The 27352-nt window shown below is 38.0% G+C and overlaps 1 protein-coding gene across 4 annotated transcripts in view; it reads right to left on the bottom strand.

Moving 5' to 3' along the window:
- The window catches only part of SNTG1 (syntrophin gamma 1), a 617538-nt gene that overhangs the window by 75565 nt on the left and 514621 nt on the right, over window positions 1-27352 (bottom strand). The window lies entirely within an intron of this gene.

Genomic DNA, 27352 nt, shown 5'->3' with positions numbered 1-27352 from the left:
CGAAAGCAACATTTCCATTTAAAAAATGGGCAAAGAACCTAAATAGACTCCAAAGAGGACATGCAGATAGTAAATCAAAATATAAAAAGATGCTCAACATTATTAATCATCTAAGAGATGCAAATTAAACCACAATGAAATATTACCTTATACCTGTCAGAATAGCTATCATCAATAAAATCACAAACAACAAATGTTGATGAGGACATGGAGAGTTGATGGGAATGCAGATTGGTGCAGCCCCTGTGAAAAGTGTTGTGTAGTTAAATCAAAAAATCAAAAATAGAACTACTGTATGACCACTGATTCCCCTTCAGAGAATTTATCCAAAAAAATCCTAAATCACTAATTCAAAAAATATATATGTGCTCTTATATTTATCACAGCATTATTTACAATAGCCAAGATTTGGAAGCAGCCCAAGTGTTCATCAGTAGCTGACTAGGTAAAAAATTTGTGGTGTATTTACACAATAGAATACTACTCAGCCATAAAAAAGAAAGAAATTCTATCCTTTGTGACAGCATGAATGGACCAGCAGAGTATTATGCTAAATAAACTAAGCAAATCAGAGAAATATAAATACCATGTGATTTCACACATATGCAGAAACTAATTAACAGAATCAACTAACAAGCAAAATAGGGACAGACTCATAGCTAGATAGTAGGATAACAGCTATCAGGGGTTGTGTGGTTTGGGAACTGGGTAGGAGGGTGTAGGTATTGAAAAAAGACAGAAAAACTCATGTACATGAACAGTGTGGTGATTGTAGGGGTAGGTGTGGGTGGAGGTGGAGCAGTGTATAGGGGTATATATAGTAATGAAAGGAGACTTGACTAAGGGTGGTGACCACATAATACAGTCTAGAGGTGATATTTTGTTGAATTGGGTACCTGAAACCAGAGTCACCCGAATAAACTCAATAAAGAGGGGAAAATACCAAAGAAAAAATTAACTACATATTTGAGAAATCCTTAAAGAATAGAATAACTCAATGATCACTTTCTAATTCAATTTACGAGACCAAAGTGACCTTAACAGTTTAAGATAGTCAATATGAAAAAGGAAATTTAGATTTTTATCACTTTAAATATAAGAATTGTATAAATTGTTAATCAAATAAATTCAGTGATATTTAAAAGCATCAATATAATTTACCACATAAACAGAATGAAAAATTAAAATTGTTTAACCACTCTACTGTACACATAAAACTAATAAAAATATTATTGAATGTAAACTGCAAGTTGAAAATGAAAAATAAAGAATTTAGACAACTCTTTAAAAATGTAGAAAATCTTTTAATGAAATCCAACATTTACTCAAAACAACGATTCTCAAGTTATCAAAATAAAACCTCTTAATCTAAATAAAGGTATTTATATTAAAAAATAGCAATGTACTTAATGGTCAATTTTTTAAAATATATCTCCCTGAGATCAGTAATAGTACAGGAATATTCACCATCACATTAAAATTCAAGGATAAATTTGAGATTTTTACTATATTGTAAAAAGTAAAAAAATAAAATAAAAGTGGTAAGTTTAGGAAAAAAATAATTTTTATTGATATTTGAATTTGTATATGAGAATGTAAAATAGTCTAACCACGCAGTGGCACAGTGGATAGAGCATTGGACTGGTACGCAAAGGACCCAGGTTTGAAAACCTGAGATCACTAGCTTGAGTGTGGGCTCATCAGATTGAGTGCAGGGTCGCCAGCTTGAGCGTGGGATCATAGACAAGACCCCATGGTCGTTGGCTTGAAGCCCAAGATCACTGACTTGAGCAAGGGATTACTTGCTCTGCTGCAGCTCCCGGATCAAGGCACATATGAGAAAGCAATCAATGAACAACTAAGGACACTAAGGAGCCACACAAAGAATTGATGCTTCTCATCTCTCTCCCTTCCTGTCTTTTCCTATCTTTCCCTCTCTCTGTCTTTCTCCTCATTTCTGTCACAAAAATTACATAAATAAAAAATAAGCTATATTACTGAGTGTCCCAGATGATAGAAAAATTATAATTTTCAAATAAGATACTAACAGTGAAGTACAATAAGAAAAGGAGAAACAGATAAGCATATTAATGAAGCATTTTCTCAAAGAAAGTTTGGTTATTCAACATAAGAATATATTTGACTTAAGTGGCCATAAAAATGCTACTAGCTTTATTGACATATACTTGACAAATAAAAATTATATATACTTGTTTTAAAATATGTATTTTGATATATGTATTCATTGTGAAATGATTACCATAACCAAACTAGTTAATATCTCAATCACCTCACACAGTTAAAATTTGTGTGTGGAAAATAGTATGAAGATTCCTCAAAAAATTAGAAATCAAAATTCCTTTTGACCCAGCTATCCCACTTTTAGGAATATACCCCAAGAACATCATAGAACTGTTCCAAAAGGAGAAATGCACCCCCATGTTTATGGCAGCATTGTTCACAATAGCGAAGATCTGGAAACAGCCCAAGTGTCTGTCAGTGGACGAGTGGATTAAAAAGCTTTGGTACATATATACTATGGAATACTACTCAGCCATAAGAAATGATGACATCGGATCATTTACAATAACATGAATGGACCTTGATAACATTATACGGAGTGAAATAAGTAAATCAGAAAAACTAAGAACTATATGAATCCATACATAGATGGGACATAAAAATGAGACTCAGAGACATGGACAAGAGAGTGGTGGTAAAGAAGAGTGCTGGGGGTGGAGGGGAGGAAGGAGAGAGAGGGGGTGGGGGGAGGGGAGGGAAAAGAAGAAAAAAAATTGTGTGTGTGTAGTAAGAATACTTCACATCAACTCTCTTAGTACATTTCAAGTACACAATACTGTATTAATTGTAGTCATCATTCTGTACATTGGAACTTTAAAACCAATATATTTTACATTACTGAACCTTTGTACACTTTGATCTACATCTCCCTATTTCTCTTACCTTTCTAGCTCCTAGAAGTTACCATTTAATCTTTGTTTTTATTCATTTGACTCTTTTTATATTTCACATAAAAATAAAATTACAATGCATTTGTTTTGCACTTCTTAGCTTATTTCACTTAGCATAATGTCTCCCAAATTTAATCCCAATGTCACAAATGACAGGATTTTCTTTATTTTCAAGCTGAAAAATATTTATATGTATCACATTTCTTATCCACTAATCTGTCTATGGACAAGGTTTGATTTAATATTTTGGCTATCATTAACAATGCTGCAAGAACTTTGGAGTGCAGATATCACTTACAGATACTGATTTCTTTTTCTTAGGGTGTATTCCTTGAATTGGGATTGCTGGATCATATGGTAGCTTTAATTTTTTTTTTTGAGGCATCTCTGTAATGGCTGTACTGATTTATTCTTCCATCAACAGTGTACATGGCTTCTGTTTTGTAACATCCTCATTATATTTATCTGTTGTCTTTTTGATATAGCCATTTTAACAAATGTAAGAAATTCATCACTATGGTTCCATGATGATTTAATGATATTATATTTTCATATGCCTATTGGTCATTTGTATGTTTTCCTTTGAGAAATGTCTATTCACGTCCTTTGGCCATTTTCTAATTGGGTTTTATGTCTTTTTGTTATTGAATGTTGAGTCCCTTTTACATGTTGGATATTAATTTTTTTAAGAGAGAGGTCTCTATTAATGTCTTTGATACTATTTGTTAATTTTGTTATTTGTGTTCTTATTAAGTTTTAAGACTTCATATTAAGTTTTCAAGTTTGCATATTTTAAATAAAAGTGTTTTATGGGATATGCACTTTGCAAATATTTTCTCACATTCTGTGGCATCTTATTCTATTGACACCATGTTTTACAAGCAAATGGATTTTGGTTGTTTGTTTTTACTTTTAATGAAGTCTAGCTTAGCAAGGACGTTTTTTATCATTGTTTGTTTGTTTTTAATATTTCAATTACACTTGACATGCAAAGATCTCTTCCATAGATCCTACCTTAGACATACTTAAGAATTTTTTCCTCTGGAAGTTTTATAATTTTGGATTTCACAGTTTTTTGTTGTTGTTTGTTTGTTTGTTTTTTAGTTAATTGCTGTGAATAGTGTCAGGTCTATGTCTAGATTTTTCTTTTTATAAGTGAATATACAATTTTTACAGTGCAATTTGTTTAAAAGGCTATATTTTCTTTATTGCATTACCTTTGCTTTTTAGTTAAAGATTGCTTAATTCTTGTGTTTATCTATTTCTGGTCTTTCTATTCTTTAACAATGATTTATGTGTCTGTTAATTCACCAATACCATACAGTCTTGTTTAATATGGCTTTATGGTAAGATTTAAAGGCTGGTAGTTTTAGTTCTTCAAATTTGTTACAATCTATTATTGTGTTGGTCATTCTGGGTATTTGCACCTCCATATAAACTTTAGATTCAGTTTGTAGATATACACAAAATAACTTGCTGAGAAATTTAATTGAGATTGTCAACACTTAATAATAATTATTTTTATATACGCATCCCTAGGTTTCAGAGGGGCAAATGGAAGGGAGAAATTATTTAAGAAAGTACAATATGGCACTTAACAACATACTCATAATAAGTAATAAACTGAAGAAAATGGTATTTTCTTGTAGGAAAATAATTATAGCACTCTAAGTCCTTTGCTTTTTAAAACATAGGTCAACGAATTTGACTCTAACTTTATTAGCCAAAGTTAAAACCAGAAAACTTATCTACTCTCCCTGTGATAGTGTGGTCTTGGTCCATCCGCATCAGTACTATCTAGGTACTTTTAAAAGGCGAAAGATTTATACGATCTGAAGAGAAACCAGAGCATTATCTAGGTACTTTTAGAAGTGCAAATTCTCATGCCATCTTTGAGACCCACCGAAACAGAAACCTTAGGGTGGGGACCCAGTATTCTGTGATTTAACAAACCATTCAACTGATCCAGATGTTGCCTTAATATTGAATATATTGATCCTACAATCAGGGAGTACACTATCTAATTATGTTATATTTTTAACAGCTGATAATGCTGTGTATTATTGGGAACAATGTTTCTTACTTACTGAAGAAACCATAATGAAAGTAGGTTTAATTTGGAAAACACTATGGTAATTAAAAAAGAAGAGAATTGTAATATTACCAAGGCATAAAGGCTTAAGCAGCCCAACTACTAGTAAAAAGTAAAGCACAGAGATATGAGCCATCTTCAGTGCCACATCCTTTATGGCATTTGTCTACTGTAAACTAGCTTCTGGGGAGCTGATGCAGTGTATCTCAGCAGACAGAAAGGTTTATGTAACACATGTCTGATTTCAGACCCTTTCCATGAAACAGTCATTAAGATACAACAAATAAATAAAAATAACTAAAGAAAAGGTCATATCTCATAAAGACTACATAGCCTAGTTCATAAGCATTCAGTCCATGTTGGGGCTAATTAAATAATACTTCTGATTATATTTTGCCAAAAATAAATGTTAATCCTCCCTGAAGCAAAATAACATCATTTCTAGCTTCAATTTATGTCTGTAATTTTTATGTGCAATTCTATTTAAGCAAATTTTGGAAGCCCTATGAGGGGACAAAAATTAATACAATTAAGAAAACCAAAAGATAAAATGAACAATAAGGTATAAAACACACACACATAGACAATTCAGATTTTGGAAGTATCAGACTCAAACTTTAAAACTACTGTTTTGTGTAATATATGTTCAAAAGTTAGATGACTAGGTCATAAATAATAGCAGATAACTGGAAATTATGAATTGATTAAACAGATATTTAGAAATAAAAATAGAATAACTAAAAGTGCATGCATTGTAAGGATTTGCCATTTTATGTACAGCTGAGAAGAGGAGTGCAGCATTCAGTGAATTTAACAGTCACAGTACACAGTACACAGAATTAGCCTAACAATTTTTTTTTAAATAAATTTTTATTAATGGTAATGGGATGACATTAATAAATCAGGGTACATATATTCAAAGAAAACATGTCTAGGTTATTTTGTCATCAAATTATGTTGCGTACCCCTCGCCCAAAGTCAGATTGTCCTCCGCCACCCTCTATCTAGTTCTCTGTGCCCCTCCCCCTTCCCCTAACTCTCTCCCTCCCTCCCTCCCATGTCCTCCCTCCCCCCACCCCTGGTAACCACCACACTCTTGTCCATGTCTCTTAGTCTCATTTTTATGTTCCACCAATGTATGGAATCATGTAGTTCTTGTTTTTTTCTGATTTGCTTATTTCACTCCTTATAATGTTATCAAGATCCCACCATTTTGCTGTAAATGATCTGATGTCATCATTTCTTATGGCTGAGTAGTATTCCATAGTGTATATGTGCCACATCTTCTTTATCCAGTCTTCTATTGAAGGGCTTTTTGGTTGTTTCCATGTCTTGGCCACTGTGAACAGTGCTGCAATGAACATGGGGCTACATGTGTCTTCACGTATCAATGTTTCTGAGGTTTTGGGGTATATACCCAGTAGAGGGATTGCTGGGTCATAAGGTAGTTCTATTTGCAGTTTTTTGAGGAACCACCATACTTTCCTCCATAATGGTTGTACTACTTTACAGTCCCACCAACAGTGAATGAGGGTTTCTTTTTCTCCACAGCCTCTCCAACATTTGCTATTACCTGTCTTGTTGATAATAGCTAATCTAACAGGGGTGAGGTGGTATCTCTTTGTAGTTTTGATTTTCATTTCTCTAATAACTAATGAAGCTGAGCATCTTTTCATATATCTGTTGGCCATTTGTATCTCTTCCTGGGAGAAGTGTCTGTTCATGTCCTCTTCCCATTTTTTTATGGGATTGTTTGTTTGTTTGTTGTTGAGTTTTATGAGTTCTTTGTAAATTTTGGATATTAGGCCCTTATCTGAGCTGTTGTTTGAAAATATCATTTCCCATTTAGTTGGCTGTCTGTTTATTTTGATATCAGTTTCTCTTGCTGAGCAAAAACTTTTTATTCTGATGTAGTCCCATTCATTTATCTTTGCCTTCACTTCTCTTGCCATTGGAGTCAAGTTCATAAAATGTTCTTTAAAACCCAGGTCCATGATTTTAGTACCTATGTCTTCTTCTATGTACTTTATTGTTTCAGGTCTTATATTTAGGTCTTTGATCCATTTTGAATTAATTTTAGTACACGGGGACAGGCTATAGTCGAGTTTCATTCTTTTGCATGTGGCTTTCCAGTTTTCCCAACACCATTTGTTGAAGAGGCTTTCTTTTCTTCATTGTATGTTGTTGGCCCCTTTATCAAAGATTATTTGACCATATATATGTGGTTTTATTTCTAGGCTTTCTATTCTGTTCCATTGGTCTGAGTGTCTATTTTTCTGCCAATACCATGCTGTTTTGATTGTCATGGCCCTATAATATAGTTTAAAGTCAGGTATTGTAATGCCCCCAGCTTCATTCTTTTTCCTTAGGATTGTTTTGGCTATTCGGGGTTTTTTATAGTTCCATATAAATCTGATGATTTTTTGTTACATTTCTTTAAAAAATCTCATAGGGATTTTGATGGGAATTGCATTAAATTTGTATATTGCTTTGGGTAATATGGCCATTTTGATTATATTTATTCTTCCTATCCAAGAACAAGGAATATTTTTCCATCTCATTGTATCTTTTTCGATTTCCCTTAACAATGCTTTGTAATTTTCATTATATAGGTCCTTTACATTCTTTGTTATGTTTATTCCTAGGTATTTTATTTTTTTTGTTGCTATCGTGAAGGGGATTATTTTTTTGAGTTCGTTTTCTAATATTTCATTGTTGGCATATAGAAAGGCTATGGACTTTTGTATGTTAATTTTGTATCCTGCGACCTTACTGTATTGGTTTATTGTTTCCAATAATCTTTTTGTGGAGTCCTTCGGGTTTTCGATGTATAGGATCATATCATCAGCAAAAAGTGATACCTTTACTTCTTCTTTTCCGATATGGATGCCTTTTATTTCTTTGTCTTGTCTGATTGCTCCGGCCAGAACTTCTAGCACCACGTTAAATAAGAGTGGAGAGAGTGGACAACCCTGTCTTGTTCCTGATTTAAGGTAGAAAGTCCTCAGTTTTATGCCGTTTAATAGGATGTTGGCTGATGGTTTATCATATATGGCCTTTATCATGTTGAGATATTTTCCTTCTATACCCATTTTGTTGAGAGTCTTAAACATAAAATTGTGTTGTATTTTATCAAAAGCCTTTTCTGCATCTATTGATAAGATCATGTGGTTTTTGTTCTTTGTTTTGTTGATATGGTGTATTACGTTAACTGTTTCGCGTATGTTGAACCATCCTTGAGATTCTGGGATGAATCCCACTTGATCATGATGTATTATTTTTTTAATATGTTGTTGTATTCGGTTTGCCAGTATTTTGTTTAGTATTTTAGCATCTGTATTCATTAGAGATATTGGTCTGTAGTTTTCTTTCTTTGTGCCATCCTTGCCAGGTTTTGGTATGAGGGTTATGTTGGCCTCATAGAATGTGTTTGGAAGTATTGCTTCTTCTTCAATTTTTTGGAAGACTTTGAGTAGAATAGGAACCAAGTCTTCTTTGAATGTTTGATAGAATTCACTAGTATAACCGTCTGGGCCTGGACTTTTATTTTTGGGGAGGTTTTTAATAGTTTTTTCTATTTCCTCCCTGCTGATTGGTCTGTTTAGGCTTTCTGCTTCTTCATGACTCAGTCTAGGAAGGTTGTATTGTTCTAGGAATTTATCCATTTCTTCTAGATTGTTGTATTTGGTGGCATATAATTTTTCATAGTATTCTACAATAATTCTTTGTATATCTATGATGTCTGTGGTGATCTCTCCTCTTTCAATTTGGATTTTATTTATTTGAGTCCTGTGCCTTTTTTCCTTGGTGAGTCTTGCCAAGGGTTTGTCAATTTTGTTGATCTTTTCAAAGAACCAGCTCCTTGTTTTATTGATTTTTTCTATAGTTTTTCTGTTCTCTATTTCATTTATTTCTGCTCTGATTTTTATTATCTCCTTTCTTCGGCTGGTTTTGGGTTGTCTTTGTTCTTCTTTTTCTAGTTCCTTAAGGTGTGAAGTTAAGTGGTTTACTTCGGCTCTCTCTTGTTTGTTCATATAGGCCTGAAGTGATATGAACTTTCCTCTTATTACTGCTTTTGCTGCATCCCAGAGATTCTGATATGTCGTATTTTCATTTTCATTTGTTTGTATATATCTTTTGATCTCTGCGCTTATTTCTTCTTTGACCCATTCATTTTTTAGAAGTATGTTGTTTAGTTTCCACATTTTTGTGGGTTTTTCCCCCTCTTTTTTGCAGTTGAATTCTAGTTTCAAGGCTTTATGATCAGAAAATATGCTTGGTACAATTTCAATTTTTCTAAATTTGCTGATATTGTCTTTGTGGCCCAACATATGGTCAATTCTTGAGAATGTTCCATGTACACTAGAGAAAAATGTATACTCTGTCGCTTTGGGATGAAGTGTCCTGTAGATGTCTATCATATCCAGGTGTTCTAGTATTTCGTTTAAGGCCACTATATCTTTATTGATTCTCTGTTTGGATGACCGATCTACAGCCATCAGCGGTGTATTGAGGTCTCCAAGTATGATTGTATTTTTGTTAGTTTTTGTTTTAAGGTCAATAAGTAGCTGTCTTATATATTTTGGTGCTCCTTGGTTTGGTGCATATATATTAAGGATTGTTATGTCTTCTTGATTCAACTTCCCCTTAATCATTATGAAATGACCATTTTTGTCTCTGAGTACTTTTTCTGTCTTGTAGTCAGCATTATTAGATATCAGTATTGCTACACCTGCTTTTTTCTGGGTGTTGTTTGCTTGGAGTATTGTTTTCCAGCCTTTCACTTTGAATTTGTTTTTATCCTTGTTGCTTAGATGTGTTTCTTGTAGGCAGCATATAGTTGGATTTTCTTTTTTAATCCATTCTGCTACTCTGTGTCTTTTTATTGGTAAGTTTAATCCATTTACATTTAGTGTAATTATTGACACTTGTGGGTTCCCTACTGTCATTTTATAAATTGCTTTCTGTTAGTTTTGTATCTATTTTGATTCTTCTCTTTTGTTTTTCTATCATTTGTTTTTGTTTGTTTGTGTTCCATACTTCTTTCCTCTGTTGCTACCTTTTTTAAGTCAAGTGTTTTTGTGGTGGTTTTTTCAAGGGTGGTTACCATTAAGTAATGAAAAGGGTACCTACCATATTCATTGTAGTACCCTATCTTATAAGTATTTCTGCACTTCATCGTCCTTTGCTACTGTTAATCTCCATCCTCTCCCCCCTTTTTTTCCTTTGTTGTCACAGTTTAAGTTTGGTTTTATTGTGTTCTTGGTGGAGCTGTTACTTGTGGTGTTGTTTTTTTTTGTTCTTTGAATCTGGTTGGAAAACCCCCTTTAGTATTTCCTGGAGTGTGGGCTTTCTGTTGATAAATTCTCTCATCTTTTCTGTATTTGTGAATGTTTTTATATCTCCTTCATACTTGATGGATAGCTTTGATGGGTATAGTATTCTTGGCTGAAAGTTCCTCTCTTTCAGTGCTTTAAATATTGGGGTCCACTCTCTTCTAGCTTGTAGAGTTTCTGCTGAGAAATCTGATGATAGTCTAATAGTCCTTCCTTTATATGTTGTACTCTTCTTTTCCCTGGCTGCCTTGAGAATTTTTTCTTTGTCATTGGTTTGTGTCATCTTTATTATGATGTGCCTTGGAGTGAGTTTGTTGGGGTTAAGAAAACTCGGTGTTCTGTTTGCTTCTTGAATTTGAGGCTTTAGTTCTTTCCACAGGCTTGGGAAGTTCTCGTCTATTATTTGTTTGAGTATATTCTCCATTCCATTTTCTTTCTCTTCTCCCTCTGATATACCTATTATTCTTATGTTATTCTTTCTGATGGAGTCAGACAATTCCTGTAGGGCTTTCTCGTTTTTTATTATTTTTGAGTCTCTTTCTTCTTCTCTCTGTTGTGCCTCAAGTTGTTTGTCTTCTATTTCACTAATCCTATCCTCAATCTGGGCTGTTCTGTTAGCTAAGCTTGTTACCTCATTTTTCAGCTCGTGAATTGAGTTTTTCATTTCTGTTTGATTTGTTTTAATAGCTTCAATTTCCTTGGTAATATATTCTTTGTGTTCATTGAGTTGTTTTCTGATCTCCCTATATTGCCTTTCTGTGTTTTCTTGTATATCTCTGAGTATTTTTAAGATTTCTATTTTAAATTCTCTGTCATTTAGCTCCAAGGCTTCCAATATGTTAAGTCTTTTCTCCATAGATTTTTCCACATCTATTTGTGTTACCTCTCTTTCTTTTGTATCCATAATATTCAATTTCTTCTTTCTTATTGGCATCTGAGGGTGGTCTTGTTGATAGCACTAATTAGAATTAATAAAGAGTAAAAAGTAAAAAAAAAAAAAAGAAAAGGTAAAACACCCCACAAAAAAAACAGTAATAATTTATTATTTCCCCCTTTTTTTCTTTCTTCTCTTTCCCTCCTCTCCCCTCCTCAGGGAAATATCGTGCCTATAATGGATGGCCTGATTTGGGGTGAAGAGTTCAAGGGGCAAAAAAAGGGAGTAGGGACCTACTAAATGCAAAAAAAAAAAAAAAAAAAAAAAAAGGAAGAAAATTTTAGACAAGCATAAGATGATTTGCTTGTAAGTGATGGTCAACTAAGAGATATAATGAGAGGAATAAGAGTGAACTAGAAAAAAAGACCAAAAAAAGAATAATAAAGAAGAAAAAAATAAAAATAATAAGTAAAAATCTGTTGTATTAAGTGGAGCGAAGACTAAATACAATGGAGACCTTGGCTTGGGAGGACCCAAAATGCCACAAAAATAAACAAAGAAGAAAAAAACAAAAACAAAAGCAAAAAAGAAAAATAAAGCCAAAAAAAGCCTTGAGTCCCAAATTAACTAATTTGTTCGTGATTGAGGATTAAATGGGAGGAAAGTAAAACGAGAAAAGAAAAAACGAATAGAAAGGAAAAAATAAGAAAAAGAGAAAAATGAAGGAAGAAATAAAAAAGGAAGAGAAAAAAACAAAATAAAGCAAATAAAAAAAAAAACAAAAGAGGAAAGAGTGAGAGTTAAGTGTTTTGGAGTATAACCTTAAAGGAGGGTGAGGATGAAGAAGAGAAATAAAATGTAACAGTTATGGGTAGTGTAGTTCAAGAAAAGGGAAGCATAAGATGGGCAGAGAATAGAAGGACCGAGGTGGAGGAAATAAAGGCAATAAGATAGAAGAAACAAACAACAACAACAAAAAAATTAGTGGAACAAGTTGTAAAGTCTGTGGATTTTTCTTGATTTTGAGAGGTTAACTTCTTCCTTTTTCTTTTCTCTCCCTCTTCCTGGTCGGTGACTCTGTACCCCAGGCTCTGCCCCTGTGTCACACTTAGGTAGGGATTTGCAGTTGATGGGATTCTATGGCAATGGCATATAATTGGCTTTAGTCTTGCTGGTAGTCAAGGCTTGTTGGCGTTTGCAGGGTCCAACGATGAGAGAGTTTGCTTTCCTGGATTCTCTCTCCTAGTCCCCTCTTCCTGAATTAGCAGCCTGGTGATCCAGCTATAAGGCTGCAACTGCTTCTGCCTGGGGAGTAAGAGGCTCAAAGATCTGGAAAATCCCCACTCTATCCCCACTCAGTGCAAGGCTTTGGGAAAGGCTCTGGCAGTCAGGGCCTCCAGTGTAATCAGGTGGGGGTGGGAGTCAATTGTTGTCAAGGTGACTGTTCAGCGCCTATCATTCAGTTGGACCTCTCAACCCAGGCTTTCCACACTTTGTAGCCTGTTTTGGCTGGGAAGAAGAGGCACTAGTCTCTGCTTGCGACTAGTGTTGTATAGATCTTATTATCTGCCAAGTCCCTCTTGTTAGCGTTTATCCCTGAATATGGAGGCTCTATCAATCAGAAGTTGCCCCCGCCCCTTTAGCGAGAGGCACTAAAAAATATCACGCCTCTTGTCTTGGGTCCCTGAACTGAGAGAGATCTTATCAATTAGAACCGAGGGTGCGCAGATTTCATGGGTTAAGCTAATTTCAGTGATTGGGTCGCAGCTGTGCTCCCGAAGGTATTTTAGGCTGCCTGCGTGCACTCCTCCCCCAACGCTTGATTGTTAGCTTGAATGGCTGGGTGAGGTGCCCCGCCCACGGAGAGAATCTCCCAAGTAGAAGACCACCCTGGTGCCTCTCCCGCTTGCTCTGCCGCTGGCGGCTGAATCACACCAGTCGCAGGATAATGGGGCACCCTGGGTTTGCGGGCCAGTAAGGCACTCTGGGCGTGTGGAATGCCCAGGGCACGCGCGCGAATGGGGTGCTCTGGGCACCGGTGGCTGGCGACTCTCACTCGCAGTGCGCGGGCTGCTGGGAACGTTAGCGGTGCTCGCTCTGCAACCGGACCGGGCGCGCGCCGGCGGCTGCTCGCTGCTCCCGAGTGTGGGCGGTGCTCGCTCTGCAACCGTACCGGGTGCTCGCCAGCGGCTGCTCGCTGCTCCGGAGTGTGGGCGGTGCTCACTCTGCAACTGGACGGGGCGCACGCCCGCGGCTGCTCGCGGCTCCCGAGTGTGGGCGGTGCTCGCTCTGCAACCGGACCGGGCATGCCGGTGGCTGCTTGCGGCTTCCGAGTGTGGGCTGACTCACCACATGCGCACTCCCTCGCGGCTTGAATGAACGTCGCTGCGGTAGCTTCCTCCACATCCTCGTCTCTCAGATTCAAGTGATAACAGTCCTTTCACTCTCAGTTTGTGTGGAACTCCGGAATGCTCCGAGGATAAATATTTCTGTTTCTAGTTGATAAATTTGTTGTGATTTAGGGGAGATCTGTCGGACGCTCTGCTCACAGCGCCATTTCCGTGACGTCACTCTAGCTTAACAATTAATTGCATTTCTATACTAAAAAGACTATCTTTCTACCCTTTGATGTATGTGTGCATGTGCATGTGTTCATATGTATGTTTACATAAAAAGATAATTACTAGAGGCTTAAATATTACAGCTAAAAGCATTTGGGAGTAACAGCTGTTTTTCAAGGCCACAGTAATCTAAAATGTCTACGAAAGGCGAGAGGGTATAAAAGTAAATTATCTACTCAAGATTTCTAGTTTGGCGCTACCTATTTGCCTTTTTTCACAGTAATTCTCATCTTGCAGAATTTCAGAATTAATGCCCGAGGCAAGGGAGAAGAGATGTAATACCTCTCAAATTACCATTATTATTATGTTACACCTGTCATCTTATTATTTTAGACAGCAACATCAACAGCATCCAACAAATCCATGTGTCTTCTTTTGACAATGTTGCCAGTTTTCTGACAAAACGGTGCCTATACAAATGACATTATGTGGTCACTGTCACCACTGTGTACCTCACAGAATTCGCTCCACAAGCTCTTGGAGAGAAGCCTTTCTGTGAACTACTGTTTTAATGCCAGTGGTTGAGGATGAGAAGGTTCACACTAGATTCAGGCAGGTCACAGAAGAACTGTGAAGGCAAAAGGTATTGGATCATTCGCACTTATTGGATTCTTGCAGAGAGAGGTGAGCAAACAGGCAGGGGAAAACTGCTTCTCACAGTGGTAGTTAAACAATTAGGCAAACTATTCCTGGGGGAAAGCACCTGTAATCTTACATAGGCTATAGGCCACACACACACACCGCTTTCTGCCACATACTTACGCATTAGTGATTCAAAGTGCTTGCAGCCAGAAAATTAGTGAGCAAGCCTAACTACAACTATTTTCCCTACACTCCACCCCTTTAGGGTTGCTTACTTCACAATCTACATGACAGGTAACTTCCGTGATAGTCCCTATGCAAGGAGTGAGGTACATTATATCCATATTTCACAGAAACAGTAGAGACTACAGTTACAGTTACAGTTACAGTATAACTAAGGCACAAGTTATACTGAAAATGACAATAATTACAAAGGTCTCTTCACAATGATGTCTCCTTGAGCACTCAAGGAATAATACACTTCTACCTTAGGTGGCCAGTTGCTGGTTGCTCAGAAAGTTAACTGGAAGCTTACCTCTAACTCCCTACCCCATGGTGCCAAAAAGGCCACCTCTCATAGGTGGGGGGGGCTGTACAGTCCAGGGACATGTCCATTGAAGCCACTGACCTTTAAAGAGGGCTGTTGGGGTAGGGAGGAGCATGTTACCCAAATCACAGCTTGAGTAAAGTGTCCTTGGTGTGTATCTCCAACTGGATGGGAGCAGCGTCCTGGTGCAAGAGGGCCTCCATAGGTGCCAGGCTTCTCCATCAGGGTCTCTCTTTCAAAATTCAGAGTACTGTCCACAAGCTGCATATCCATCTTGCAAGAGGGCCTGTGTCACCCTCTTGTCACAGTCCCTGCTTTAAGAGTCAATTATACCAATCAATGATACCAGTGACCTGTGGGTGGTAGAGAATGTGGTATTTCCAGTCCACCCCAGGTCTTGAGTCCATTACTTCACTATGGAACCAGTGAAAGTGTACCATTGTCACTCAAGAACTAGCAGCTGCCCATAGGCAGCACACATTCAACCCTGAGCCTATATCACTGCTCTCAATGGGCTCCTACTAAAGAGCACAGTTTTGTCATAAGTATGCACCCCATTTGGCAAGGTAGAGGTTTGGGCCATACCATTACATGGTTTTATTGACAATCTCTCACCCATCCTCAATAGGGTATGCTTTCTTGACTGTAACTATTGATAGAATTGTGGTCATAATACTCTCATTGACTAGGAGGTTGGCATACATAGCTGCCAACTGTTTCTTTCTTAATGAGTAAAGGACTGCAGCATTTTTCCACAATTGGGACCAAAACCCAATAAGTTGCGGTAAATGCTCTACCCATTGCCATAACCCCATCAAAACCGCTCACAGGTCATAAGCTCACAGGACCTGGCAGGGTAAAACACATTCAAGGCCTGTGCTGCCCTGACAGATCTTTTAGCTGCTGCAAAAGCAACTGTATCTACTAAGGCCAACACTCACTGCACATTAGAAGGGTACCAGTGGATCGCCAATTCCACATGGGACCGTCTGTCCCCACTCATCCCCATTAGACAGGCCCCTTGGTTTTCTTCCTATTTAAACTGGAACAATGGGTTTTGGGGATCCTTCTGTCTCTCAGCTGCCTCTAAAATGTAACTGTGCAGCCATACAGCTCAGGACTGACTGTTTTCTTGGCAGCTGCTAGGGCCACTTGTTTCTTCTGCTTTTTCAGTGGCTAGAATTTCTGTTCTGGCTTAATCTGCTGCCAAAGCTCTAACAGGAGTTTATTAGATTTTTCCATCTAATTTATCCTTATCTGCCTTGGCCATAATCAAATCTACCTACGTTTGTGTTTGGACAAACTTTACAGGCCTGTTTCCACTTTTAGTGGGGGGAACAGCAAGGCCATAGCACACACCTACTTATAGTACCATGCTACTTTCACCTCTCCCAAAGCTGCCACCATACGCGTAACAGCATTGATGGACTGCCCCATATAGGGGCTCAAGATAGCCACCAGTGATCCAAAAGGGTGGATAGGGTACTTCAGAGAATAAGATCTCTCATCCCTGCCATAAACCCTTTTCATTTGGCCTATGTGACTGCAAATTGAAAATAGCATTTCTCATATCCAGTTCCTGGAAGATCTACTGGAGCTCAGTATATGACTACCATTGACTCACTGCCCCTGGTAAGTCTCGGGCATTCTGCCAGACTAAAAATGGCAGCCATCAGCAATTCTAATAAGATGTGGTTTCCTAGGTTGTCATGGGATTCTGAAGATGCTGCCTCAAGAAGGAGGGCATGGTAATGCTGGCTAATTTCTCCATCTCTGGTCTAGAGAACATGATGCCATCTACCTAAATCTCACAACTGCAGCAACCAAGCTACCAGCCACTTGGTAGGTTTCTGCCTGAACTTTTCCCTTAAGTTCATCTACTCTGTATGGGTATAGGACCAGAACACACAATGCTCCACCACTTTTGGAAGGGGTTTTGCCTGCCCCTAAGACACTCCTTGTTACTGCATTTTCACCTTCAGGGTGACTACCAGCCAGACTCTGAGTCTGCCAAAGGCAGTTTCAGCCAAAACCTCCACCTCCTCAGAGTAGGAGGAATCAGAAACTTCTGCTACAGCCTATCAGAGCCACTCCACTGGCACACATGCAGCCCTTCCTCCAGCTACTTCTCCATTAACCATTCCAGCTCCTGCCACAGCCAGTGCTTGGCTTCCAGCTTGCTCCAGAGTTCTTGTACTCGCAGCTCCTTCTCCAGCTACTATTCTAGCTCCTGCCACCGCCAGTGCTTGACCTCTAGCTCATACTGGAGCTCTTGGATTCAGGCAGCCTCTTGCAGAGAGCTTTTGGTTTCTGCTCACTGGGCTGTAAAAAGCACCCACTCCATGGCTCCCAACAGACTAGCCATAGGAACCACATGCTTAAGAATGGCCGGCTACTCCCCTAACCTCCTCTTCAAGGGCTCTGGTATTTCCATACCAGTCTAGAAATGAATACTGCCCACTCTGCCAGGTGAAATGCTGGTGGGTAGTTGAGGCCAGGCAGGTCCACAATGGATTCAGATAGACCACAGAAGAACAACAGAGTCAAAAGTCATTGGGCCATTTCCGTTTATTAAATTCTCTCAGAGATGGGCTACTGAACAAGCAGGGAAAAACTGCTTCTTGCAGTGGTGGAAAAGCAGTCAGGAAAACCACTCCTGGGGGAAAGTAACCATAACCTTATATAGGCTACACACACGTGGCTTTCTGCCACATGCTCACTCACTAATCATGCAAAGTACTTGCAGCGGGAAAACAAGCTCACCCGCTTTCTAATATTAATGCATTCTTTATTTTTCTCCCATTGTTCTTTGCATTCAGTAGACACCACTCCCACAAGTAGAGGTTATTCAGCTCAAATAACAAGCCAGACTATGCCTTGTCACAGCCTTCGATGTTATTTGGTATCAAGTTCACCTTCCCTCTCAAATCAGGAGGCCAGCATGTTTTCTTTTCCTCAGAGTAGCAATCAAAGCCACTCCTTCAGTCTTTTCCAGAAAATTATTTCTCTGTCCAAACCCATTGTAATGTCAGCCACACACTATTTGATAAATGTCTCATCAGGTAATTTTATTATGGAATGGGGGACTTTTATAAGACTTCTGCTATGTTAATGTTTCTCTAAGAGAAATCTTAATAAAATGAATTAGAGAGCTAAAAATGGAAGAAAAAATTACAAATTGAACTAAATGTATCTGAGTGCTCTGGTACGAGCAGAAAGTGGCTTTCACCTCTGATAGAAGGGCATGTGGTTGATTGCCAGTTTACAGATGAACCTATTGTCATCTTTATATAAACTATGGAAAACCATCTCCTTTCCTACTTGTCAATTGCTTCTTTGAAAGCCACTGCTGAGCCAGCAATTACTACAGCAGCACAAAGCCAATGGGAACCATGGCAATTATTTTGATTTGTCCCCACAAAGGGTTGGCTATAAAGGCTTTTTCAAGACATGGAAATTAAGTAGCTTTGGACTGTGCCAGGGTTTTTTGGAGAGTGGCAATCAGGAGAGGAATAAAGAGACATCACTGTCAGCATAAAAAGGCAGATAGACTTGAAAGCAGGGACAAAGTGTGTTAATAGGAAATAGAATGGCTATTTTCTGGCAACATGTGTCAATGTTATCTAAAATCCACTGTTTCTCTTTAGATTGATCATGCTCTGACAGATAAAATAATTATAGGCCATCTTAATTCACATTTAAAGAGTAAAATTTGTTGGCAGTGAAATAGCACGGGGTGATAGACTGGGAAAGTTAAACTGGACTTTGGTAATTTGACTTCTGGCTAAGAACAAATTTAAAGCCAAGACTCAAAGTATAAGAGAAAATGTATTTAGAAAGTCACAGAGGTACAAGTGAGCTATAATATAAATTGGCTTAGGAAACAAGTAGAAGAGGCAAAAGAAGGGGACACGGGAGAGAAGCGATTAAAGTCAGTTGGTGCCCCGGGCACAGAAGAAAATATTGGGCCTCTTAAAAAGAAGAGAGAGACAGAGAAAATAAAAATACAGGTTAACCATGTTTTTAAATAAATAAAAAATATTATGTACTATTAATGTTAAAATTGCACATATGAAACCAAACTTGGTGTCATTAGAAAAAACTATAAAGTTGGGGTTTGCAGGGCCCATCAGAAGTCAGGGCCCAGGGCGCACCCAGTATGCCCCCAGCTAAATCAGCCTCTGCCTTGAAAGTTTAGCAGAGAAAAAAGTTAAAAAAATGTGCCTGGAGGGAAGTGGAGGGGACAAGAAAGATGCAGACCTGTTCCCAAGAGGAGAGTGTTGTCTTCTGTCCTAAGGGATTTTAAGGGTGGGAATTTTAGGGGAGGCTCCAGATTAAGGTCACAATAGACTATTTAGTAGTATCCCAAGTGTGTCTTTTCAGGATCATGGTCTCCACTGATTGGTTAGCACCGGGATCAAAGGTCATTAGTCAATGCAGCTGGTCTTGAGGTCAACCATATCATAGCTTGTTAGATTTACTGCTTTTCCGGGCCTAAAGCTAAAACACTACTGAGGTCTAGACATATTTGATGTGGATCAGGACCTCATTGTGATGGTGGCTTAATTCATTGGACCTAGTATTATTTCCCCCTGTTAGCAGGTTTAAATCTATATGACTAGTAATATGCTAGTGGAGAAAATGTCAGGGCAGGGTCCAAACTTCATGATCAGCAGCTTGAAAGGTCAGAGGGTCTAAATTGCATAATCAGTCATATACTAGAAGAGAAAATGTCTTCATGGGGTTGATATCCTTGTTTTTCCAGTTTTGCCCATTGCTAGGCACCTGGAGCTTTCCACTCTGGTGACTTTCTGTATCTGGCCCATCATTCTTGCTTTACTCATGTTTAACTGCCTACCACAAAACTGGCACATGCTGCATAGAAACTGGACTTCACAACTCTGTTTTTTGACAACAAACACATAATTTACTTTATTAAAATCTTGCTTATCATACTTAAATTTTCAATTCTTACCTTACTGTCTCTATTTATGCTTTAGCACTATTTTCTAGTGATAATTTTTCTCTTCCTAGCTATGCTATCTCAGGTCAATGCCCATGTAGTTCAAATGGGCTTGGTGTCTTCTCACCTGGGAACTAGGCTTGGTAGTTCAGATACCACCAACTTTATTTTGAATCTGCAAGTGAAAATGGATATCTTCAACATTCATTTGCTACAGAAACACTGTTCCTTTCATATGTTTGGCTTTGGACTTGATTATATTTTACTGATTTCATAATATCTGGCTAATAGTTATATATAATTTAGTTCTTTTACTTATTGTTTTATAATATTAATAGCATGTACAATATATATACTTTTAACAATTTTCTTTATTAATTTTCAGAGAAAGAGAATGAGGAGGGAGAAGCAGGAAGCATAAAGCACTGCTTCCTGTATGTGTCTTGACCAGGCAAGCCCAGAAATATAAACTAGCAATGTCAGCATTCCAGGTCAATGCTTTATCCAAAGTGATACCACAGGTCAAGCATAATATGTTTTCTTAAGCTAATAAAAACAAAGTACATGACATAATATTTATTATTTTATAATATAGTACCTTAATTCCCAAGCATAAACTACCTTTTACTACTAGAATGCAACTGTAAATGTTAAAATAATTTAATAAACATTTTTATATTTTGAGCACTGCAGTATTGTTTCAAGTGAACTAAAGTCAAAACATTTTTTGTTTATTTTTTTGTATGTTTGTTTTTTTAGAAATGAAGTAGGAAGAGAGAGAAAGAGAGACAGAAATATTGAGCTGTTCCTATATGTGCCCAGACCAGGGATCAAATTGGCAACTTCTGCATTTCAGGATGACTATCCAACCAAGCTACCCAGCCAGGGCTTTGAAGTATTTCTTTTCATTTTTTTTTTTACAGAGACAGAGAAAGAGTCAGAGAGAGGGATAGATAGGGACAGACAGACAGGAATGGAGAGAGGTGAGAAGCATCAATCATTAATTTTTTGTTGGAACACCTTAGTTGTTCATTGACTGCTTTCTCGTATGTGCCTTGACTGGGGGGCTATAGCAGACTGAGTAACCCCTTGCTCGAGCCAGCAACCTTGGGTCCAAGCTAGTGAGCTTTGCTCAAACCAGATGAGCGCGTGCTCAACTTGCGAACTTGGGGTCTCGAACCTGGGTCCTCTGCATCCCAGTCCAACGCTCTATCCACTGTGCCACCACCTGGTCAGGATGAAGTATTTCTTAATGATAAATCACATTGAGTTGAACTTTAACATTTCAACTAACACTAAAAAAAGTCAGTGAAATGTACAAGACACATGCACTGGTTCAGTGCCTGCATCATCAAAACAGTGTATGCACTTTGGAACATAAAATCAATCCACTAATTTCCGAATGGGATGACTGTGTTTCTTAAGCCAAACATTCTTACTATAAGTTTGTGTTGTACTAAACACCTACATCTTAATTCTTATATCAAGGTAAACGAGTTTCACAATTTGGTCAATTAAATTATGCTTAAGAAAGTGACAAAAGAAATAAATATAGTGGTTGTTCTATGCAAACATTATTTAAACACATAAATATTTATCCTATGAAACTTTTCTTTACTTAACCTTTATTAATTTGCCTCTATAGCACATGATCTTCTTTAATAAACCTTTTGGTTTATGTGATTAGAGTCATTCATTGTTAATTTGATAAAGTCAGTGAAATATTAAAAGCTAGTCTAAAATATGGAAAAATGTTACTCAGGCAAGCATAAAAACATTTTTTGTGGGTGAAAGAGACAGAGAGAGAGACAGAGACAGAGAGACGGACAGATAGGAACAGAAAGACAGGAAGGAAAAGAGATGAGAAGCATCAATTTTTTGTTGCAGCACCTTAGTTGTTCATTGATTGCTTTCCCATATGTGCCTTGACCAAGGGGCTACAGCAGAGTGAGTGACCCTTGCTTAAGTCAGTGACCTTGCGCTTCAAGCCAGTGACCTTTAGACGTAAGCCAGCAACCATGGGATCATGTCTATAATGCCATGTTCAAGCCAGCAACCCCACACTCATGCTGGTGAGCCTGCACTCAAGCTGGATGAGGCTACACTCAAGCTGATGACCTCAGTGTTTCAAACCTGGATCCTCCATGTCCCAGTTCGATGCTCTATCCACTGCGCCACTGCCTGATCAGGCTTGTAGTTTAACTAGAATCATATTCTTCAATTATAATATAATTATATCACAATTAAAGATTATAAAAAAACAATGTTAAAGAAAATGTCACATTAATATTCAAAATAGTTGTTCTCACCTACTATGAGGAAATAAAACTTCTCTGAATTTTTTACAGCAACTATTAAAGCCATGGCTACCTAAAAGAAGTAAATGTGTATAAAAAGAGGCAAGAGTGTTTGCCTTTACTTTTACTTAAAAAGAATTGTTCTTTTTACATACCATAAAAATTAAACTTGTAGCTCTTTTTCTAGTTTACTCTGATCTTAAATGAAAGAATATTAAAAAACCTCTTAATTTTATTGCTTATTGGCCTTTTGCCTAAGATCAACTGTAAAATCTTCTTAATCTACTTGAGAGGGCCAAATGGTGATCGTTCAGATAAGGTCCACAGATTAAGACCTCAAAGTGCCAGTTTGTTCTCTTCCTAGTTATGTACATTGTTCTCTTTCTAGTTATGTACATTAAAACAAACAAACAAAAAACAGAGCTCAGAGACATTTCTAGTTCATAAAATCCATAACTATCTTTCTCTGATAGTCATATTTTACTTAGTATAATGTTCTCCAGGTCCATTCATAATGTTATAAAGACATTTCCTGATTGGATGATGTCAGAGTAATGGTAGCACAAGAGATACTGCTGATCTCTCTTCTTGAAAGTTCAACAAATTGAACAACTGTAATGCAGCAAAGGAACCCCAGCTGAGTTGTGCCTGAAAGATCCGTGTACTAAATGGACTAAAGGTGGAATGGGGTGAAAAGGGAGGGCAGAAGATAAAATGCACTTTTGATTGGATCTGGAAAGGAGACAAACCCAGAGTGACTGGGTATTTTTTTCTCTGTTGGACTGGGGGGAGGAGTGTAGCTCAGGCTCTTGATTTTGTCTGAAGGATACTGAAAGGGAAACCTGGAATGATTGTGTCTCCTTCTGCCAGAAGGAACAGTAAGATAGAGGGGCAGAAGGGAAGAAAATAAACCAAAGTGGCCAGAGCACAAGGTCATGGCCATGGTCAGCCTGTAGCCTGCACTCAGCAGAGACAAAGAAAATTAAAGTCTGGCCCCACAGCTTCCCAGATTCTACCACACTCACCACACAATAAAGAGAGTGGAAGAGATAAACCTCACAGCTAGCTCTCCATAGCCATTCTCTCCCCTAAAGAACAGATATACTACACATCTGGTCCCCAGATTTGTTGAGACATGGAAAGGAGTGCCCAAAAGCCTGAGATTACCATTGGTAGAGCAGGAAAGCCAGGAAGGTAAAGCCATAAATCCGAAGCCATAAAGCCCTCACAACATGCCCCACCCATAAAAATAAATGAGGTCTACCTACATCATTGTGACAGCAACATCTCAGCAGAGTACAGCTCAGGAATTTCTCAGAGCTAAAACTTGTAATAAAGTGACACTTACTAAAAAAACTCTTAAAACTGAAATTTATTTGTCCTTTTTAATTTGTTTTTCCTTTTTTTATTCTTTTATGTTTTTTTTTTCTTTTTAATTTTATTTTTTAAAATCTTTATAGTATCTGACCTATGGTGGTGCAGTAGATAAAGTGCCGACCTGGAATGCTGAGGTTGCTGATGGAGACCCTGGCTTGCCTGGTCAAGGCACATATGGGAGTTGATACTTCCTGCTTCTCCCCACTTCCTTTTTCCACCCTTCTTTATCTTGCTCTCTCTTTCTATGTATCTCTTCTATAAATAAATAAATATTAAAAATTATATATTTTTGTGGTTGCCTTGTTTTTACTTTTTTATCTTTGCTTTCTGTGCTTTTTCTTTTTACTTGTCATCATTTTAAAATTATATATATTTTATTGTATTTGTAAATTTTAACTATTCATTTTTTAGTTTTATTTTTTGTTAGAATTCTTAAAAATAACACTCTCAAGTGCAATAAAGGAAGAAGAAATTGAATACCATGGCTACACAAGACAGAGATATAGTTCAGAAAAAAGATAAAAAGAAATCACCAGAAAAAATTTCAATTACATGGAAATCTTGAAGATAAATTATAAAGAATTCAAAAATAAAGTTCAGAAAATACTCAGAAGATGCAAGAAAACAACAATAGGCAACTTAATGAGCTTGGAAAGCAAAAGAGATTTTTTTTATGAGTTTTAACCTCACAAAGAGATTGAAACTTTTTAAACCAAAATGAAGAACTCAATACATGAATTGAGAACTGAGGTAGCAAGTTTAGCTAATAGAACCAGCCAGATAGAGGAAAGAATAAGAGACATCAAAGACAGACCATTTGAGATGCTACACAGAGAAGAAGAGAGAAACTCAGAAGATAAAAAAGAGAGAGAGAGAGAGCTCTATAAGAATTGTCTGACTCCATCAGAAAGATTAATATAAAAATAATGGATATATCGGAAGAAGAAGAGAGGGAGAAGAGAATGGAGAGTCTATTCAAACAAATAATTGGTGAGACTTTTCCAAACCTATAGAAAGAGTAAGAGCCTTGATTCTACAAAGCAAACAGAATGCTGAGTTTCCCTAATCCAAACAGACCTACTTCAAGGCACATCATAATAAAATGGTCAAAAATCAATGATGAAGAAAGAATGCTCAAAGCAGCTAGAGAAAAGAAGAATATAACATATAAAAGAAAGCCCATTAGGTTATCATCAGACTTCTCAGAATAAATTCTACAAGACAGAAGAAAGTAGGCCCAAACATTCAAAGTACTGAAAGAAAGGAATTACCAGTCAAGAATACTACTATATCCATCAAAGTTATCTCTCAAATAAGAAAGAGAAACAAAAACTTCTACAGAAATACAGAAAATGAGAGATTTTATCACCAAAAAACTCCCATTACAAGAAATACTCAAAGGGGTTATTTGACCAGACACAAAGAACAAAATTAATCAAAACTATAAGTAAAAGCTCTAACAAGGTCACAACAATAACAAGGGTAATCAGTGACAACAATAACATAAAAAAGGGAGAGGATAAAATTCTGCAGTAGCAAAGGAGGATGAAGTGCAGAAACACTCATAAGAAAAAGGATTCTTGTACATGTGAACATTTTTCTCTTAATAACCTAATGATAACCACCCATAAAAAAGACAATACTGAAATACACAGCTTAAAAAAAGAAGAAACAAGGGAAAGAAACATGAATACCACCAAACAAAAACAACTGATAGAAACACAAAAGAGAAGAACCAAACAAGACACAGAGCTACTGGAAAGCAAAACATACTATAGGAAATTAAGAAGCACAAAGTAGAAAGTTGGATAAAAAAAGCAAAACCCAACCATAATGCTGCCTTCAAGAGACACATCAAAGCTGCAAGTACAAAAGTAACTCAAAGTGAAAGGTTGGAAAATGATCCTCCAAGAAAATAATATGCAAAGAAAAGCAGGTGTAGTAATACTCACATCTGTCAATGCTGACTTCAAGACAAAAAAGGTAACCAGAAACAAAAATGGACATTTTATAATGATAAAGAGGACATTGAATCAAGAAGACATAACACTTCTTAATATATATGCACCAAACTGGGAAGCACCAAAATATATAAAACATCTAATAACTTATCTAAAAATAAAAGCAGAGAGAAACACAATCATATAGGATACTTGGAGATTTCAATACACCATTGACAGCTTTAGATACATCAAACAGAAAATCAATAAGAAAATATCAGCTTTAAATGATACACTGGACCAAATGGAAATAATAGATATTTATAGGACATTTCACCCAAAATGTTAGATTATACATTTTTTTTTTCCAGCATGAATGGAGCATTCTCAAGAATAGACCACAAAACTAACATTAAAAAATTTAGAGGACGTCAGAGTAATGGCGGAGTAGGAAGCGATACCGATAAATCTCCCCCAAAACTCAACAAGATCTTCAACCAGAAACAGAAAAACCTATACTTGGAGCTTCCAGATTCTTCGCAATACACCCAAAGGTATGATTGAGTGAAAAATTGGCTAAATATATAACCAAACCCCGAAGGAAATAGGGAGTAAGAAATGCTCCGCCTTCCTCACTAACCTAAACAGGGCGGCTTTCTCTGGTAACTGTGAATATAGAAACTGAGGCGGGCAAAGGGGGTGAATAGATCCAGGCCGCCGCAGCAAAAACGGCCGAACCAGGCTGTGGCTCAGAGATCCAAGCCGAGGAAAATCTGATCCTGTGGCAAGCCGGGCAATACAAGCTAACACTCGCGCCAAACCCAAACAAAGAAAGACAAGCGGAGCGGCCATTTTACCCGGTCTCCTGGTCGGTGCACAGTTAGTGGAAGAGAGATTTCTTCCTAAGCCGCGGAAGTGGGTGCCCGTGTTGCCCCACGGAGAGGCAGGGTCAGAGGCCTTTCTGTGGGCTGAGGGCAGAGGCTCTGGGCAGCCCCAGCGCCCTGGGAAAGCCACACACGGGAGGGAGTGAGAACTAATCCCAACGGTGGAGATTTTCCGTGCTGGAGGCTGTTTCACTCAGAGGGAACCGCGGCTGGCCTCATATCCTGGTTTGCGCGCGCAGATAAGGAGTGAGCGATTCCTCCGAGTGCCTCGGCAGTGCGCGCCCGTGTTATCGCACAGAGGGGCAGAGTCAGGGGCCTTTGTGTGGGCCAAAGCGGAATCTCGGGCCGCCCCAGCGCCTTGCAAAAGCCGCACATGGGGACGGAGCGAGACTCAATTCCAATGCTGCAACTTTTCCCTGCGGTTGGGGGTTTCACTCAGAGCGTGAGACTGCTGGCCGGATATCCTGGTTGCAGACAGTGAGTGAGAGTTTCCTCCAAGCGCCCCGGAAGTGGGCGCCCGCCTGTGTTACCGGATAGAGTGGCAGAGCCAGAGGTCTTCGAGTGGGTGGAAAGCCCGCCTGATTATGCTAGCAGCTCTGACTGACTGAGCCTTACCCAGAGCCCTGTGCTGAGTGGAAATAGAGTGGGGAGTTGCCAGCAATTTGAGCCTCTTACTATCCAGGCAGAGGCAGCAGCAACCCCATACCTGGACTATCAGGCTACTAATTGAGGAAGGAAAGACTAGGAGAAAGGCTCCAGGAACATGGACTCTCTCACTGTCGGAGCCTATAAATGCTAATGAGCCTCGACTCCCAACGAGAATAAAGCACAATACATGACATTGCCATAGAGACTTATCAACTGCAA

Source organism: Saccopteryx bilineata, chromosome 3 (genome assembly GCF_036850765.1).
Source record: "Saccopteryx bilineata isolate mSacBil1 chromosome 3, mSacBil1_pri_phased_curated, whole genome shotgun sequence".
NCBI classification, from domain to species: Eukaryota; Metazoa; Chordata; class Mammalia; order Chiroptera; family Emballonuridae; genus Saccopteryx; species Saccopteryx bilineata.
This window is presented reverse-complemented; position numbering and strand designations above follow the sequence as displayed.